Source organism: Bactrocera dorsalis, chromosome 2, assembly GCF_023373825.1.
Source record: "Bactrocera dorsalis isolate Fly_Bdor chromosome 2, ASM2337382v1, whole genome shotgun sequence".
Classification (NCBI taxonomy): Eukaryota; Metazoa; Arthropoda; class Insecta; order Diptera; family Tephritidae; genus Bactrocera; species Bactrocera dorsalis.
In genome coordinates this window covers 95,643,440-95,662,660 of record NC_064304.1, presented here as the reverse complement: position 1 = coordinate 95,662,660, position 19,221 = coordinate 95,643,440, and the positions used below count along the sequence as shown (strand labels likewise).

The window sequence follows — 19,221 nt, the reverse complement described above, 5'->3', positions numbered from 1 at the left end:
TAGAATATAAGCATTTTAGAATATAAGGACATACTTACCGAATTTTATTTATTTTCTTGTATCTAGAAAATATTTGATTATACTTACATTACAGATCAATTGATACATTGATTATAGCGACCCTCGAACTTTACGGCAAAATTGTTGTAGTACGATTTGCCTTTAGCATCTAAATGTAGTAAGTCTCAGTTTTGGCGACGAAAATTTCTTTCCAGCGGGCATTCTTTTGAGATCTGAGAACCGGAGGTAATCGCTGGGCCAGATCTGTAAAATACAGTAAATACGGAAGCAACTCTAAGCACAATTCATGGAGTTTTGTCATCGTTTTCACTGGCTTGATGAAATAGCACTTTTCTTTTTTTCCCATGCGGCCGTTTTTTAGCGATTTCGTCTTTCAAGCATAACGCTGTGTACTAGTCGCTGATGATAGTCCTTCTTTTTTCAAAGTATTCAATAGTAATTACTCTATAGGGGTTTCTCATAACCAATTATACACGAAACAAATGAGTTACACATTCAGTGGAAATCTTTAGAGTGCCTGCTATTTTGAACAACTTCACTTTATGGTCTTCCCAATTATTTTGTAAACTTTTTTGATGTTTTCGTCGGTAACAACCTCTTAAGGCGTCTACTCTACTGCCTTCATCGTTTTCTTATCGCTCATTTCACCTCATCACACATAATGATGCTTGTTAAACACGATACTGTGGTATAGCAACGAACTATTAGTATAAAATAACGAATTGGTCTACTGCCGCGTTTTATTGCAGCATTTTACGAACTACTCCAACATGCCACAACTGGACCGCTTGGCCTAATCATCTTGCAGGGTTTGTACCAATAAGAAACGCTTTTGCTTGAGGGTAGAGTAAGAGCGCGCAAGTCTGAAGAGAAAACTGTGATGGGCTGAAAATAGCCGGTTTGCCAGACAAACGATTAACAGCACTACTTTACAAAGCAGTAATGAAAAGCAAGAGTGCGCAAAGCGAAATCTATTTAGATCAACTAAAAGTGGGCATGCACCATTCACGTAAATGTATATGTATGTATGTATATGGATATATGTATATGTACATATATTATCATTTAGTTGCAAGCAGAAAACATATTTACAAACGTTTTAAATGTGTGTCTGTATTAGGTTGCAGGCTCTTTGGTTGCCGTTTTTGGTTTTTGCTTTTTTGTTTTTCTACTTTTTTCTTCGACTTTTGGTCACACGTTTGTGCTGCTGCTGTGGCTGTTCGCAGCCAACTGCTTGCTTGTCGGCGGCGCCACCCTAAATACTCGTAGCCACAGTCTGTTCATGACTTTGCGTTTGAAAGGACGTGTGAGAGCGTCACGGACCCGCGCGCACAGTTACAACAAAAACAAACAGCAACAAAGGTGAAAATTTATGGTGGAAAACAATCAATTACAACTAATTTTGTGGAATTTTGATAAACGTTAATGCGTAAAAGTTACTTTGCCGTTACAGACGTGCTAGAAACATAAGTGAAGAAAAAAACATACAGTGAGCAAAACGTGGAACTCGTGGTAAAAAAAACAACGCGACATAAGTAATGTGCGTGGAAAATTGACGAATACTCGAATAAACACGCAATTACGCCTAAAACTGTGCAACGATTTTTTTATCAGATTAAACGCCATTCCGTTCCGTTGTGTGAAAACCGTAAAAACAACAAAAAAATATTTTCGTCATTCTAGTACGTAATGAAATGTGCCGTTATACGCTATACATATATGTATTCGCACATTTATCTACAATAGCAGTCAAACAAAGTCCCAGTGATTTAGGGCGGCAATGAGGACGCGGGCGGTGGACAAGCAGCAGACTACAACAGCAGATAGTAAATTGTAGTGGAATGCACGAAACGAAATACTACGCAGCAGAAAAATTATGCTAGCTTCATATCTACACAATAAAAGCACGCAACTACACAAACAAAAACACTTAGCCAACAAAACACACCAAACCAGATCCATAAGAGATACAATATTTGCGTTGCACGCAGGCGACAACAAGTACAACAACAACTACAAAATGCTAAGCAAAACGCCAGAGCAGAAGCGACCTATGCTATGAGTCCACATATGTAACAAGGAGGCAGCGTATTGGGAGGCAGCAGGTACGCGAGGTTTCGCTTCATTTGTTTGCTTTCGGAGAGTAAGAAAAATATATAAAGAGTGCAAGCGAAAAAGAGAGTGAAAATTAAGAGTAGTCATTCAATATATGCCTGCAAGTGTCATATAAGCTGCAGCACCAGCTCTTTATGTGCAGCAACAACAATACTGCATGAGCACGAAATTTTTGTTATTCTTGTGCTCAATGAGGTCATGTCGCGCTTTGATAATGCACAATGAATCAAAACAAAACAGCCAGAAATAACCGCAGAAAATACAAAACATAAACTTAAATGTGCTAGTGTGTGTGTGTGTGCTTTAGTTAATTTAAAATAATTGCAAAAAAATACGAATATCGAAGCAAGACTTTAAAATTGTGCATAAGAAGAAGCACAAAAGTGATAAAATTCCGTATATATTACAAAGGTCAACGCCAGGTCAGGGTGTGAACAATTCGTCCTGCTTTCTGGTTTCGTTTATATACCGCACTTATGCTCATACATATATTCATTCGCTTAGCCACCGCGTCCGCCCAGAAAGGAAGTGCCTTCCTTATGCTGCTGTGTATAGAGAAAATCGGTATGTGTTAGTTGGCAAAGGCGCCACCAGCCAAAGTAGGTGTAGACGCTGGCCGCGACAGAGACCGCAACGGCGCGAATTGTAAGCGTAGTGAGCAAAAATTAAGACACAGTCAGTAGGTAGCGCTCATGAGCGGAAGCGTAGCTTCACTGGCCGGAAGTATACATGGAAAATTGCACGAAATAGGAACACGGAAGTTGTCAGTTGTTCAGTTGTATCGGCGCGTTTCGAGTGGAAGGAGCCAAACTAAAAATATTGCGGAATATACTACACACAAGTTATTGTGTATACTTTAAATAAGTGTTTCTTAAATTGCAAGTGAATTGTGTACTTGCAGCAAGCGTGAAATTAGTGTGCGGCGAATATTTGCTAACAAAACCTCGAATAATCGTGCGTGCGTGTGTGTTAGTGTGTTATTATTGCTTGTTTATTTTTTTTTTAAGAATTATGTGCGCATACAAGCTAGTGTTTAACGGTAAACATGTGCAGTTGCAAACGTAAAGTGAATCAATGTGAAATTCGCAAAGCAAAAGTGTCATAAATTACTCATCGAATGAACTTACTATAGTTCAGCGAAATTTTTTCTATACATATGTACACATACATACTTATGTGCATAGTTACATAGATGCATATGATTGTATGTTAATATTTAAGAAAATGTGCGCAAAAGCATCGCCTATTTCTGGCGTCTATAATTAAGCCACTCACAACAAATGTGTCATGTGTGTTGGAGTATTGCTGCATTTGAAATCAAAATAAAAAATTCTACCAAATTATTTGCCAAACAAGGAGCATTAAGCAGCAAAACATAGAACAAGTGTTAGCCACAATAAAGCGCAAAGTTCTATATACTCATGTACATACGTAATTGCAACGGATTGTCATAGTTTTCCAATAAGAATTGCGGTCTATTTGTAATACAACCTAAAAAGGTAAGTTAATCTGATTTTCCACAGATTTCTATTTGCATTGACATATTTACTTAGTAGCTAGTTTTACAAAAGTTCCAATATTTTTAGCCATTAAAATAAAGTTAAAGTTATCCCAAAAATGTAAAACCGTAAACTTCGGCTATGCAGAAACTATTGGGTAGTCTTCTTTCGTATTTCTAATCAAACTTCAATTTATTTTTTTATATTTATAATTAACTTTAATGAACCAAATATATACCAATTTGGTCGACCACATTTTGCCATTTTTCCGCCAGAGACATTATGTAAAAATTTTCTGGTTTCTCGGCGAAAAACTGCGACAAGTTATTTTTACAGGCTTCTTCTTCAAGCCAACTTTACTGCATTAGGATAGTTCTGCATTGACCGAAACAAATGGTAGTCCGATGATACAAGGTCAGGGCTATATGGTGGATGCATACAAACTTCCCTGCCAAGCTCTCCCAGTTTTTGCCGAGTCATCAAAGATTTGTGTGGTCTAGCGTTGTCCTGATGGAAGACGAAGCCCTTTCTGTTGACCAGTTCTGACCGTTTTTTTCGCTTGCTTGCTTCAATCTCATCAGTTGTTGACAGTAAAATGTAGAATCAATCGTTCGACCAGGCTGGAGCAGTCCATAGTGATTAATTCTTTTCCAATCCCACCAAACACTCAGCATAACCTGTCGAGGCGTCAATCCTGGCTTTGCGATTATTTGTTGAGCTTCACTACGCTTGAACCATGATCTTTTTCGTCGCATTTGGTCCACTTTCCGTCTTCTGTTACTATTCGCTTCAGAAATGGTTTGATTTCATTTCGTTTTAGCAAATAATCGTAAATGTTTATTCGGTTCATTAAATTTTTCACAGACAATTCATGTGGTACCCAAACATCGAGCTTCTTTTTGTAGCCAGCCATTTCTAAATGATTTAAAACCGTTTGATGATGAATGTTAAGTTCCTTAACGATGTCATCGCTGCTTATGTGACGGTCCTGTTCACTCTTCTCCCTAATTTCATCGACTTCTTCAACGTTAGGTCGAACAGAGCGAGGTGTATGTTTCACTTCGAAATTTCCAGAACGGAAACGAGCGAACCATTGTTGTGCTACACGAACTGATACAGCATCGTTTTCGTAAACTTCACAAATTTCTTTGGTGGCTTGTGTGGCTTTCTTCCCTTTTTTATATAAAAATTTAAAAATATAGCGAATTTCTTCATTATTTTTACTCATTTTTGAACCAATATGATCAATAAATTTCGCGTGGTTAAGCCACTGCCCCTATATTAAGCCGAAATAATATCACTTGCATGTGTGTTAGGGCAACTTATTGTATATAATTATTTAGAATATCGTATTTGTTATAGAGCGTAAACATAAACAAACCCGATAAAAGCAAATAAACTATGCATGTAGATATGTACATACCTATGTATAAGCCATTATTGATGTACATATAATCCCGCCCAGTCGGTCGAAAGCAATCAAGCAGCCATAGGAAGAGAGGCAGACAGAGCGCGTGAGTGTGCTAAAACACGCAAAGATTGGTAACCGCGAGCATGAAATACACGAAAACACACACAAAGGTTTATATGTATGTGTTTACAGATATAACTGCACTCTTTCATACTCTTAGCTGGCAATGTTTTGTTCACGAAATATTGGTGCGACTCATTGACACAGCTGGCAATGTTGCAGGGCTGCTCGTCTTACCCCAATTTCTCCCAACGGTTAAAATACTATAATTTCTACATTGATGTTGATATCAATTTATTAACGTGGCGTAATATCAAACTATTATATATCATAGTATAAAGTCTGCACAGATTATGCGCTTAAATGTATAGTACATGCTGATATATCCTGCATCTAGGAGGCCAGGCTTTTGTTGTTTCTGATAACATTTTGAAGTTATCCGAGAAAGAGAATATTATGTACAAGTTGAATTCTCACTGCGACTTATTAGTGGCGCAATTAACATCTCACTGCTTTTTTTTTTAAATGAAAATGCAATTTTTTCTAAGGAAAATATTACAAATGAATTATTCGAAGCCCTTGTGAGTCAGTCGCTGATTTCTTTGACTGAAATAAGAAGATCAATACCTCCCGCAAATGATTTGATGGGTTTTTTAGCAGCCAGTATCAAATTTTGACTATGAACATGGCACCGCCCACTTTTTAATGAAATCGCATATCTTCGGACCCTCGACCAATTTCAACCATATGCGGTACATCATATTAATCTGACATTCCTGCTATTATCGGCGACATCGTTACCCGTTAGATTAGATTAAATAAATAAATGAGGATTGCACCGCGACCTAGGGTCTATTGCGTCCTCTCCTAAGTCACAATGTCTCAGCGAACCCCAACAAATTGATAAATTCTAATATACTGCTAGGTGCTATTGATACGATGTGATCCCTATTTGGAAACATGAATCCAAGGGTCTTTATCCTGTGCCTACAGTCTGCTGTGGAGTCAATTATCAGGTGCCAGACTCCAAGTCGCAGAACCGGCAATTCCCACAAGAAGCTAGACCCATGTTAAATAAGTGCTTCTTGATCATGGTCAGTGTAGAAGGCGACAAATAAGCTCGATTTTTTGCTTGGGAGTTTAATTACATACATATTTAAACTTTTTAAGATTCTTACCACCCATTAGCAACTTGGCATGGCGCATGCCCAGGAGTTTGTAGCCAATGCTTCTCCCTACACACCGCTTCATCATTGCGTAGCAGCTACTTTATGCTGTGGGGACCAACCGCAATGAAAGGTTCGGGTCCTACCATATTGATGGATACTATGGAAAGTTCAATTTATTCCCGGCTATACCATTGTGACCTGGCAGCCAAATGAGGTGCCCTTGGTTACGATTTGATAGACTTCTTTTACTATACTATCAGTATACGAAAGAAGCACCATTGAATATTTAGGGATAACACTTGGACGAATAGATGCTTAAAGTGCTTCATTTTATGGCCAAAAATTGGTATAACCGGACTACAACATTCAAACCGCCCGATACCGTGTATGTGAAGGCCAGTTCGTATTGTGAACTTTTTACCGAGAATATCGGTCAACCCGTCAGAAATATTTCTGAAATTCCGAAAGAATTTTTGCGGGCTTTCGTACATTGCAAGTTAGGAGAGTATGAAATGTTTAGTCCATCCTAACTTAGCTCTTCTTAACTTGCCAAATTTGAAACTTCTGATCCGTAACGCTTCAATCCAGCGCAACAACTTATCAAAATTGTAGAAATGCCAAAATTTACCACTTTGTTTTGTCCATAATAGTTAAGCGTAAATTTTTGCTGCTTTTCGTATCAACACAGACGTAAATTTCGGTGATTGGTAACAACATTCCAATGTATTTCACATAGGCATGTAGGTATGTATGTATGTATGTGTGATTATTCAATAGTATGAGTGTGCGCATGCGTAAAATTTACGGCAGGTGACCAGAGTGAAGTCAATGCGCTTTATTATACTCGCCTTATGGCCGTAGTATTTGTTGCGGTTGTTGCCATTTTTGTCACACACACACACACACACCCATAAAACTCATACATATGTATGTATGTAATACAAAATTGCATCTGCTTAACACGACTTTCATTGAGAATTCCTTGTTGTTGTAAACCATCAGCAAAACCGCAGAACCGAAATTCGGCACATATTGTGCATGTGTGCATACATTAACGTTTGCAACGGTATTTCGTGCCCACACACAAATATAATCCATTGCCGAGCTCACCTCACATCTTGAAACCCACGTGCATTGCTGTCACCTGCGTCATGTCGACTTAGCTCGGTCTACTCTGGGCGCACAACCGCACGGAGCCTGCAGGTATGAGCAGGTCTGTTGCAGTTTATGATTAATTTTAAAACAAGCTTGTAGTGGACGGTTGTTGGTGTTAATGCTCCTTGCTCCTGTCGCTGTTACAAATAACATATCTACCGAAATGGAATTAAATTAAGCGTTCATTGAACTGCGACTCGTGAACTTTACTTCATACATACATGTTGTTGGAGCATCTCTCATGGGTATTCGGCCGTTATAATAACTGCATTGTCTCGCTTTTGCTGAATAATAGTAATTCGCTGAGTATTGCTGCGCGCTTCAAGGCGACAATAAATAAAAGTTATGTAAAGAAAAAATATAAATATTTGTAAATGAGGTACGTGGTGAGGAGAACAGTGAAAAGCTGTTATTCATATATTGGATATTTCCAGTACGCAGAGACATACATATGTATGTATGTAACGGGTGATTTTTTTGAGGTTAGGATTTTCATGCATTAGTATTTGACAGATCACGTGGGATTTCAGACATGGTGTCAAAGAGAAAGATGCTCAGTATGCTTTGACATTTCATCATGAATAGACTTACTAACGAGCAACGCTTGCAAATCATTGAATTTTATTACCAAAATCAGTGTTCGGTTCGAAATGTGTTTATCGACAAATTTTGTTCAGCGATGAGGCTCATTTCTGGTTGAATGGCTACGTAAATAAGCAAAATTGCCGCATTTGGGGTGAAGAGCAACCAGAAGCCGTTCAAGAACTGCCCATGCATCCCGAAAAATGCACTGTTTGGTGTGGTTTGTACGCTGGTGGAATCATTGGACCGTATTTTTTCAAAGATGCTGTTGGACGCAACGTTACGGTGAATGGCGATCGCTATCGTTCGATGCTAACAAACTTTTTGTTGCCAAAAATGGAAGAACTGAACTTGGTTGACATGTGGTTTCAACAAGATGGCGCTACATGCCACACAGCTCGCGATTCTATGGCCATTTTGAGGGAAAACTTCGGACAACAATTCATCTCAAGAAATGGACCCGTAAGTTGGCCACCAAGATCATGCGATTTAACGCCTTTAGACTATTTTTTGTGGGGCTACGTCAAGTCTAAAGTCTACAGAAATAAGCCAGCAACTATTCCAGCTTTGGAAGACAACATTTCCGAAGAAATTCGGGCTATTCCGGCCGAAATGCTCGAAAAAGTTGCCCAAAATTGGACTTTCCGAATGGACCACCTAAGACGCAGCCGCGGTCAACATTTAAATGAAATTATCTTCAAAAAGTAAATGTCATGAACCAATCTAACGTTTCAAATAAAGAACCGATGAGATTTTGCAAATTTTATGCGTTTTTTTTTTTTTAAAAAGTTATCAAGCTCTTAAAAAATCACCCTTTATATATGTGAGCCCACTTTTATTATAGTCAGCGTTTGATACGCAAAAATCTTGCAAATTTGTGCTTTGAACATGTTAAAACGCTAGTGAAGCTTATTACTCATGACTCCGTTTAATACGCACACTTTCACTTAACTTTATACTCTTGCAACATGTTGCTAGAGAGCATAAGAGTTTTGTCACCTAACGGTTATTTACCAACAGCCCTACCAACACTTTGAAATTGGATGATAACCCCGCCCACTCCCCATATAACGGTACTGTTGAAAACTACTAAAAGCGCGATAAATAAATAACTTACTCCCGAGCTTGTATATGTAGACTTTGCAAAACCCGATGTTAAAATCGGACGTTGGGCATGGCACAGCCTACTTTTAGGTAAAATCACATACATATGTCTGGACCCGATCGGACGATTTCAACCAAATTTAATACGTAAAATTCTTCACACATTAGCATGTAACAGTGCGAAATCACCTACTTCGCATATAACACATTTTTGAATTCCATCTGATTCTTTCCTTTCCAGTGTACAAATCAAGTAACAATTAAGTTATATTAATTATAAAACTTTTCACGATTAATGCTTTTTGAGTATGCCACCTTCTGACCAAAAATCATTCAAGCCCTTGTACCGAATATATGGATTCCAGTAAATTTAGTTGATTTTTTACCGCAAATATCGGCCGATGTGTGAGATAAATAATTGAAATTCAGCGACAATATTTACCTCATGAAAGATGGGTTGAATCGCGCCAATACTTCCCGGAGCCCACATATGTACATTAATCCAATGATTTTGAAACTTCCTGGCTTTGATTCTTGCAAGTTATAGGGGTATAAAATGTTCGGTTGTACCCGAACTTAGCCCTTCCTTACTTCTTATTTCTTTAACTTTATGAGGACTGTGCCAAAATCCAAGGCCTTTTTAATTTGATTTAATATTTAAGTGCAATATTTTTGCGCTAAGAAGAACCGTAAAGAAAAAATTACAGTTCAACTCGCCAACCGCGTTTGACATCATTCCATCTATAATTGTTCCAAATTTATAATTTAGTCCTATGAGTGATTAACTAAAACACAAGAACTTCATTTTAATCGGTCAGTTTGTATGGCAGCTACAGTGCTATAGTGATCCGATATCGGCGGTTCCAACAAATGAACAGCTTCTTGAAGAGAAAAGGTCGTGTGCAGGATCGTAGATCGATATCTCAAAAACTTAGGGACTATATAATGTCAGCCGACATGACTAAATCGACTTAGCTCGTCACGCTTATCATTTGTGGAAATGAGGAAAATACCATCTCAATAATATGCTAACGAGTTCAGAATGGACTGTGCAGTACTAACGGAGCTATACTCTGGTGATCTCGATATCTCGCCCTCTCCAACCGTCTACGAAACTCAGCTTGCATCTTTCAAGCGGAAGCACTAGACATAAATCATGGTCAACAAATGTAGAAAGACTTTAGGCTCATATGTCATTGGAACAAGTCAAGAGTCTCTCTAGACACATCTGTGGCGGGCACAATGATACGTTGTCCGCTACGAATAATCTTAAGCTTGAACAAAGAGCTCAAAACAGTTGAAAATCTCCAACCAAATGAAAGTTAGCGAAACAAATATGGTCAAAATATAACAATACAAGAACTATGGATTTATTAGGTACATAAGTCCAGAAAAGGTACATGAATATACTATGGGATCTGTCCGGAAAGTAATAGTAAATAATAAAAATTTATTGAACCTATCGTTACAATTCTTTAAAAATCTTCGAAATAGGCTCCGTCTGCGTCGATGCAGCTCTGCCACTACGATTTCCATGCATTGAAGGTGGAATAGCCTTGAGAGCCGTGGTGCATTCTGCTTGGATCCCCTGCGGTTGCGGAAGCGTTGGGATGCCGGCCTTGGTTAGATAGCTGTTCACAAGAAAGTGAGCACTTTTGGGACCATCTTCTCGCACACGTTGCGTATGTTAAGTGCTCCGTCATAATTTCATGAACCACAGATTTTGATAAATTTAACATCTGTGCAATTAAACGAATAGTCGACGGTCTGAGTTCTAAACTTTGCGCACACGAGTCACATTGTCGGTGCTTGTCGAAGTCGCAGGTCTCCAGCACGGTCTTCATCAGCGACCTCTTCCCGGCCCTCCAAAAAGGCCTGGTGCCACCGAAACACACCACTTTTTGCTAAAGCAACATCTGGGTAAGCCTGCTTGATTATATCAAACGTCTCTGTCGTCGCAGATTTAACGAGTTTCACACAGAATTTAATCACGTAGCTCTGCTCTAACGAACGTTGGATTTTCGGCTTCCACCACTCATAGAAACACGTCGTGCGAAAATGTTTGTTCTGATTCTCCAGGCGCTCGTTCGTTAGCTAGGAACGCCTTCTACCAAATCCAGTCCAAGCACATTTGCGACGGAAGAAAATCAGTCCTATTACTTGCCGGACAAACCCTTTATCTGAGAAAATAGTTCTACACTTACTCTATGAGTGTCCAGCTCTATCACAATCCCGACGTGGCACCCCTAGAACTCACCAGGTACCAAACCTTGATTGTCTATCTACGAAAAGCATAATAGAGATAAATGAGTTCATTGAGGGCACTAAATGCTTTGAACACCACAATGAAACAAAAAAGCAAATACCTAAAGATCTTTCGAATAGTGTATGGAAATGGCGCTTCCAGCGCTAGTTGCGTTCGAAGAGACTGCGCTCATACCTAAAAAATTACAAAATACATACTTATATAATATCATCTTTATTCTTTCGAAACCTCATGATTATATATATAAATACTGTGATTATCCGGCTGGGAAGCATTGCCGCTTTACTCTTCGGGTTTCGCAATTATCTATGATTGTGTTGTTTCTGTTTAGAGTAATATGTATTACACAAGTAGAGTTTTTTTTTGTTAGTTGTTCAGTTGTTATATTTTACTACTGATCTACTTTGGCTCGCATAATGCCTCTAAGTAATGCAAATAACGGTAGCACCATTTGAATAATGTCAACTACATTTGAATTCACTCATGAAATCACCCAGTTAAATACAAGTTACGGAAGGCAGCAGTCGCTGCCAGTTTCAATATGCGTTTATGTGTGTCTACATTTGTGTGTGTAGTAAATAGCAACCACTACGGAAAAACAAAAAACATCGTAAAAATATCGTAAAACTTTTATTGCCAACAACCATGCGTAAGAGCCAGGCAAACTACAAACGAGTCTAAAAGAATAGTTTAGGCGATAAATAAAAAAATAATAAAAATAAAACTAAACCTAAACATGAAAACAAAAAACAAGCAATTATAAAGTAAAAGCTACTCAACTAAAAAGAGCGCTGAAGAGAGGGGTCGCTGAAATGTCGGAACGCGCCCCAAATAGAATTATGTACATAAATATAATATACTTATATACAGGCATATGTATACATTGTGAAGTACCCGGAAATTGTAAATAAAACGAAAAATATTTAATTATTCATCACTATTTATTTCGCCATCTTCAAACTCGATTTTTCCGGCACTCAAAACACTTTTCATAAGCACTTTTTGGGATGACCTCCAGTTCCTTCAGCGAATTTTCTTTTATCCCTTCTACCGACAGAAAACGGGCTCCATGGAGTGACAATTTCAGTTTGGCGAACAAGAAAAAATCACTCGGTGATTGATCGATGTTATTCATTACGTTTTTGGCTTTAAATTCGGCCACAATTGTGGCTTGATGCAATGGTGCATTAGTATCGTGTAAAACTCTGAGTTATTCTTCCACAATTCCGGCCTTTTTCGACAGATGCTCCCACGGCCAAATATAATATAACTCTTTATTTGCCATATGGTCCTTCGGAACAAATTCTTGATGCACCAAACCACGAATATCGAAAAAAGCAATGAGCATCACCTGGATTTTTGAGCGTCTTTGGCGAGTTCTTTTTTTTTTATTGGCTTCGACTCATTTTTTTTCCCACCATTCCGACGATTGTTGACTTGTTTGCATGTCAAGCTCATAAACCCATTTTTCATCGGCAGTTGCTCTCTATGAATGTGGGAACTCGCGCGACCAAGTATGTCCCGAGAGACCTGTTTACGGCACCCTCTTTAAAAAAAGTTCAGCTTTATCGGGATGAAGTCGAGCAAGAACACATTTCGTACCCAAAATATGTACCAAAATTATTCAAATGGACTCGCGAGAGATGTTGAGCTCTCTTGTCAACTCTCTCTCTCTCTTGCCAACTCAAGAAGACCTATCTGATATTTTTCAAGCACCATATCCTTCACTTTTTGAATATTTTCATCAGTTGAAGATGCCGAAGGTCATCCAGAACAAGGCACGTCTTCAACGATCTCTCGACCGTTTTTAAAGGCTTTGTACCACACTTAGACTTGTATTTTTCATAAAGCTGAATCATCGTAACCCGTTTCCAATATTCGCAATGATTCCGTACACGAAATAAAAGCACAATCACTTTGCCGTGTTAGAGAACGATAGGCAGGCCTATCTATTAGCGGACAATAACAGCACTTATGTGCACTTACCCTTAGCCCCATAGCCCCTTAGCCTCTCACTCCTCTAACCCTTATGAACTTTACCCTCATTCACCGCACTTGTACAAGAAAATGTCGATTCTTTTTTAAGTTTGTCGACGACTGCATTTTAACTGTGGTGGAGTTGTGTGCGTCTCTCAGAGTTCTATTGTTATTTATCTACTTATCTACATACATACTTACACATAAAACGATAATAATTACTGTTTGTATGTTGCTCTTGTGGTGCGTTTTATTATACTCTGCACAGATATACCCACTGCTTAGTCAAGTCTGTCTGTCTGCCGTATGTATTATTTTTAGAGATATCGATCTGAAATTTTGCACGCGTCCTTTTTTTCTCAAAAAACATCTCACTAGTCGGTACTGCTGGCATCAGACCACTATAGCATATAGCTACCATACAAACTGAGCGATCGAAATCAAGTGTTTGCATGAACTATTTTCTAAAATAACTTTGTAGTCTGCAAAGAAATTGTTCAAATAAGATCACTATAAACCACAGCTGCCATACAAAAAGTTCTTTTTAGGAATCTTTTGTTTGAAATCTCCACCATTAGGTGGTACAAAATATTTATAGTCTTTGAAGATTACATATATCATTTTACAAACATTAACATGTTTACTAGCCTTAGCAACAACACGCTTCGTTGATTTGTTACCCATAATGAAGGTCTTATCTTAAATCATGACTATCGATGAGCTCCAACCAGCGCCCATATCACTTCATATCTTACCATTTTTTTTTTCAAATTCTGTTTTCTTTTTTTGTTTTCTTCATTTTTGAAATTACAAAAAGGCTTTTCACTCTTATTTCACAAATGCCATGCATGCGCGTACTTAAATAGTCGTAAAAATAGTTACGAGCAACAGAATGACACTTTTTGAAATTAAAAGCATTTGCATACAACTGCGTACCTTCATAAGTGCATACTATGTATGTATGTATGTATTTAGAATGAAGATTTTTTCACGATAATTTTATGAACTTTGAAAACGTGGAATAATGAAACAAATACCAAAGCCCAAAAGAGAGCGCGTCCGCTGGTGTTTATGGTGCCCACATGAACAGAAATGGAATGGTATTGGGTGTGCTCACGCCGCCTTAGTTCTTAAGGGACTCTTTTATCGCCTTTTCCCGGTTTTATGCCTAATTGGCAGTAAACAGTTGATAATGAGCGTGAAATTTGTAGTCTGCCGACAAGTGACTTCATACAGTGATAATTTCCTTGTAAATTGCCTAAGACGGGTGTAACTTCAAAGAAAAGTGCACAGAAAGAGTGAGAAGCAAAAGTATATATACATACATATATATCTATTTATGCATTTTTTTATTATCATCCCATTTTCATTCGAAATAGTGACAAAACTCTTAAGTAGAAAATTTCTTGAAAAAATTTGACATTTATCTATTTTCTCGGAACAACCTAACGAACAAATCTCACAAACAAGAAAGGGATTTCCGTTGGGTCCTTTAATTGATTTTCTTTATGTTTCTGTTTTACATTTATCAACTATTGCAATCTCGAAGTAAGTTCTAGTTGTGAAACGATATTTTTCCCAACCAGTTTGATGCTTCACTGCAGGGCCTCTTTGAAAAAGAATCCTTACGGTATCTTGCACTGAAATGCCAAACAATATCGCATACCTGCTAGACATGTACATATATATGTACGTATAAATAACTGAATATACATACATCATTAGCAGACTCTCATAGACCGCATGCTGTACATATTTCCTGGAACGCACCTGGTGACTTCAAGAGCCTGAACAACAATAATGCAGCGGTTAGCTGAGAAACAATACTACCACAATACTTAAAACACTTTCTCTCGTTAAGCGATCCATAGTCTAGCTGAATCGTGTAGTTATGAGATTCTTACTGAGGTTATCCGCTTTAAGAGCAGCAAATGCAAATAAGATGTTCTATAATAAAAACTGTTCCGTTTGCCAATTTTTACTAGATCAAGTAATCTAACTAGAGCAGCGTTTGATAATCCATAATACTTGCAAAAGAGAGCGAAAACAAGAGCGTGTAGCATGAAAAAGCCGCGAGTTCATATCAATATAATATTCATATGGAATAATTATAACTCGAAGAAGCTACATATATTAAGTTTGTAAGACAGAAGGAAACATCGGACACACTATAAAGTATATATAAGTATTTAAATGCTCAACGTGGCGAGCTCAGTCGATTTAGCCATGTCCGTCTGCTCGTATATATGGAAACTTCTTCTTCCTCTTTACTGGCGTATACAGTTGGAGATTCCTAGCAAAGCCAGGCCCCTCTCCTCCTGGTCTTCCCAACGGAGTGGAGGTATTCAGCTTTCTCTGCTTCCCTCAGCGGGTACTGCGTCGGAAACTTTCAGAGCTGGAGTGTTTTCGTCCATTCGGACGGCATGACCTAGGCACCGCAACTGCTGTCTATTAATTCGCTTAACTCTGTTAACATCGTCGATTGCGGTATTTGCCGTTGCCAATGCGCAAAGGACCATAAATCTTCCATAGAACCTTTATTATTTTATTTGTTAATTGCCTACTCTGTCCAAAGTAGCACTTGTTGGCAAACGTTATTCTGCATTGGATTTCGAGGCTGACATTGTTGTTGCTGTTAATACTGGTTCCAAGATAGACGAAGTTATCAGCGACTTCGAAGTCAACAGTAAAGTGGAAGCCAAGTCGGTGGGAGGTGGTGTGTGTCGATCCTCTTTTCACGAGTCTTTTCCAAGATTTGACGCATGGTGAACGTGTGGTCAATCGTACATTTTTCAGCCTTAAAGTCACACTGATAAGGTCTAATCAGTTTGTTAATGGTGGGCTTAAATCTTTCACACAATGCACTCGATAGAACCTTATTTGCAATGTTGAGGAGACTTATACCACGGTAGTTGGCGTAGATTGTGGGGTCTCCCGCTTTGTGGATTGCACAGAGCACATTTAATTCCAATCATTGTTCATGCTTTCTTCATGGTCGGGTAATGGAACCTCTGCTCCATCCCTCCATCTGCTGTAGAAATATTCCCTCCATAATTTTAGTATTTATGTTCTGGGGATCAGTCACAAGATCACCTCTGGGGGTTCTACAAAAGTATGCTCCGGTCTTGAAACCTTCTGTTAGTCGCCGCATTTTTTCGAAGAATTTTCGAGCATTGCCCTGTCAACCAGCTTGTAAGCTCTTCGTACTCACGCATTTCGGCCTTTCTCGTGTTTTGTCCGCAAAAAGCGTCTCCCTTCCTTCTTCAGCTCTCGGTATCTATCCCATCCCGCACGTGTTGTTTAAAAAATTATCTAAAGGCCATAGACTTTAATAAAATAACTCATAAAGGATTCAGTAATTTCTTGCAGAAAGCCATCTAAAGTAGTCTCACACAACATAATTACAAATTAAGGAAGACCAAGCGAGTGGATTGTTGAATTTTTGATTCCTAATTCGATTTCCTTTTCTCCTGCCACAATAATAATATCAATAATAGCATAGCACAGCTGAGAGTACGTGCGCTTTTTTAAGCCTATGCAACCGTTTGACTTTATTTGATCCATTGACCCGTGACCACAACGCCATAAAACAACAAATCACAAATCGGAGAACACATCAGACAACAGCTAGAAGTTAAACCATCAACTAAAATGCATATACACACATGCATTTCTATGTATGTATATGTGCATGGCTGTGTGTTGTTGTATACCGCAATAAGGGAACTCAAACCGCAACGAAAATAAAGGCTTGTGCGTTCACACTTGGTCTTGGTTGACTAGACCACGCTCGCTCGCTATGTGCCAGCGGTGTGAACAGCGTGCTCAACGGCTTATCCGTGGAATTGTGATGAATTTCATGTCACTGCTTTCACACGCTCCCAAATAGCCAACAAACCATACGTAAATATAAATTTCATTCATAGTCAGGCTGACGTCAAGTAATGAAACATTTGTTAGTGTGCATGTGTATACAGTCACGTTCCCTTCTTAGACGTAAGTATGGGCATGTGGGGGAAAATTGTTTGACAATCAATAAACAGCGATAAATGAAATCGTGGAAAATATACTCAAACGATTTGTGGAGGTTTTTGCTTTTATTGCTTTTTTCACTTTTTATTGCCGAGTCAATGCACTTTGGTTTTAGTGGTTACTTTAAAATTACTATTTGTGTGTATTTCGAACCGAGTCGTGTGACACTGATTACATACAGACATACACATCCTCACATGAAATGCAAAACATTGTATCATTAAAAAAAAACTCGCTGTCGGATAATAACCTATCTATAAACATTTTGTAGCCAAAACTCAAATTTTGCTTCAATATGAGTATTTAATAACCCCAATATCTAACCGTTCTATAGCCAAAACTAAAAATTTTGGCGCCGAGCGAAACCGTTGGTGTAAGGGTGCAGTGAGTGCAGTTCACGGTTAGTTCGAAGTTACGAAGGAGAATAAGTGGTGTAGTCTTCTATCAGGAGCTTTACATGAACACTATTGTCATACCACCAGACCACTGTGGCGTCTTTTAAGCGGATGTGGCTGCCATCAAGGTAGCAGTAGATGTACTACTCCGAAGGGCAGCTTCCTTCCGAATGGTGTACACTCACTCCGATAGCCGAGTGGCTATACTGGTTTTGAGGTCGCTGACTGTGCCCTCAAAACAAATCAAGGAGGGCATGACCTTAATACCAACAGCTTCAAGTTTTTTCCATATTAAACTTGTATGTGTGCCTGGTCACAGCGAAATCGTTGGAAACTGCAAATCCGATGAGCTTGGCAGAGCACCTTTTCCACAATTTGATTCGATTGGAAGCGGGTCGGTTTTCCGTTAACTTCTTGCGTTGGTTTACAACAAAAACTTGTGCGAATATAAGATCCTTCTGCCCCAGAATGAACCGTTAGAGGTCCTCCGAACCACTGGTTCAATATTCTGTCAGACGCTCTTTGGCAAAGCTGCGTGGAGAAAAACGAAATGGGTTGATCTTGTCACAACCTCCTCTCTTGCCCGACTTTTAAAGGATTTAGGCTGACGCATCTGGCAAATTTGCTGGAATTGATATTAAACGTCAGAGCATATTTGTGGTTAGCTTAAAACAGAGGAAGACCTACACTCCATTCCAAAGACCAGGTGGAGCAAGTCCTGACTACACTTAAAATCTCCAATTGACACCAAACAGCGAAAAGGAGTGAACAGTGAAAACAAAGGACGACACGACTGACGCGCTGTTGTAAACTCGGCTATGGCCGCATAAGCGGTGTCCACGTCAATAAGAGAGAAGATGAAGCTCAAAACGTTTCGCCGATCTATGGTAACCGACTTGTATGAGTTTATGGGTAATACGAAGCACGAATATCTACCCAAGTGAGATGTATCGATTTCGGATCAACCCTACGAATTAAACTAACGTCATGGTTAAATTTTTGTGCGTAAATTTTTCTAGTGAAATTCACTAGTTCATACCAAGCGAAGCTATATTTTTATTGTTCATGAGACGTTCCATTTCTACAGACTTATCAATCATTCAGCAAGGACGCATGCATATATAGCGCTACGTCTAGTAAAACGGGCTCTTAAGCGAAATAGAATTTAATGACGTAATATTCTATTTTAAAGAATTATTTTTATGAAACACAGCAACTTCCAGCAGAAAGTTGTAAAAATATCCACGCTTGTCTCTAAAGTGGCTACCCAAACTACTCCTAGCACCTAAGGGCAGTAATGAGGTATGGGCTAACGCCTAAAAGCATATTACGCACTGTCCGCTTACTTCTAACTGTAAAATAAAGGCCAACAACCCCTAAACGACAAAAAAGAAACGATATATACAAATGTACATATGTTTTGCATGTGCAAGTG

General features: G+C 38.7%; 1 protein-coding gene across 1 annotated transcript in view; it reads left to right on the top strand.

Moving 5' to 3' along the window:
- The first annotated feature begins 1,295 nt into the window (after positions 1 to 1,295).
- LOC105230971 (insulin-like receptor) overlaps positions 1,296 to 19,221 on the top strand; it is a 172,940-nt gene continuing 155,014 nt past the window's right edge. Inside the window, exon 1 of the mRNA XM_049449784.1 lies at positions 1,296 to 3,635. The gene's annotated coding sequence lies outside the window, so the exon portion shown is untranslated. The remainder of the gene's footprint in view (positions 3,636 to 19,221) is intronic.